Below are 1,086 nucleotides of genomic sequence, written 5' to 3' on the forward strand. Positions count from 1 at the left end.
TCTTTTCCTTCCCCAAAAACTTTCATGTTTCCACTGTCAACTTGGCATTTCAGTTTTCAACTTTTTAGTTTAAGAACTGATTTTTTTCAACTTTTTACAGATCTTACAAGCTTGACTGCAAAAATTAGATGCTCCATTCTGACCAAGTTTCACTCCCAAATAGCTTTTGGGAGCTGTGGTGGTGGAAAGTGAACACTTTGACTTACCAAAGCTGATGGAGAACATAAAGTCCCACATTATATGCAAAGTGAGCTGAACCAAACTTTATCAAGAAGTGAGCAGTGAAAAACTAAGCTAAGGATTAACCAGGAATTGAAAGATAGAGGTTACCCTACAACATCGAAAGCTCATGTGTTGCCTGAACAAGTCTTGCTGCTCTGTACTAAGTCCTGCTTAGTGGTTACACCTTCATATGCTGTCGAGATTTGACATTTCTCTAATGTTAAATGAGCCATTAAGTCCGTAACCAGACAGGAATCTTAATTCCAGTTTGAATCTGCAACCAATACTGAGTAAGAAGAAATCAAATTATGCAATTATGAAATGTGCTAACAGCATTTAGCAACCAAACTCTGCACACCCCTCCTCTTCCTACATGGCTCCAGAAATACTCCCTTCTGCTTTTTATCTGGCACTTGACCCCTCCAAGCCCTCTCCCTCCTCTTAGTCCTCTCTGTGCTGGCAGAGCACTTCTCCAGGACCTCCAAGTAAGGTGGAAGGTGTGGGGGAAGCAGCATGCAGAAAGCATCCCTGTTCACGGTGTGGCTCTCCCTATCCCAGACCACTTTTGCATCCTGAGAGGGGAGCAGCTTCTGATGCTGCTGTTGTATTTACCTGCTGCAAGCTGACACAGACCTCAGGGTTAGGGATCACCTTGCTCAGGCTCCCAGCCCACAGAGGTACCAGTATACCTAGAACAAGTTTCTGCAGTAAGGGCTGTTTTCCTTCTCATGTACACATCCTTCACTGCCAGACCTGTTCCAACAAGCTCCACATCTCCTTACAACACAGAACAAACTCTGTTATTTAAGTTATGCTTACTTTTGTCTCCCCCTAAAATACTGAAGTTTCTTTTGTTTTGGAAGA

This window comes from Corvus moneduloides, chromosome 3 (genome assembly GCF_009650955.1).
Source record: "Corvus moneduloides isolate bCorMon1 chromosome 3, bCorMon1.pri, whole genome shotgun sequence".
NCBI lineage: Eukaryota > Metazoa > Chordata > Aves > Passeriformes > Corvidae > Corvus > Corvus moneduloides.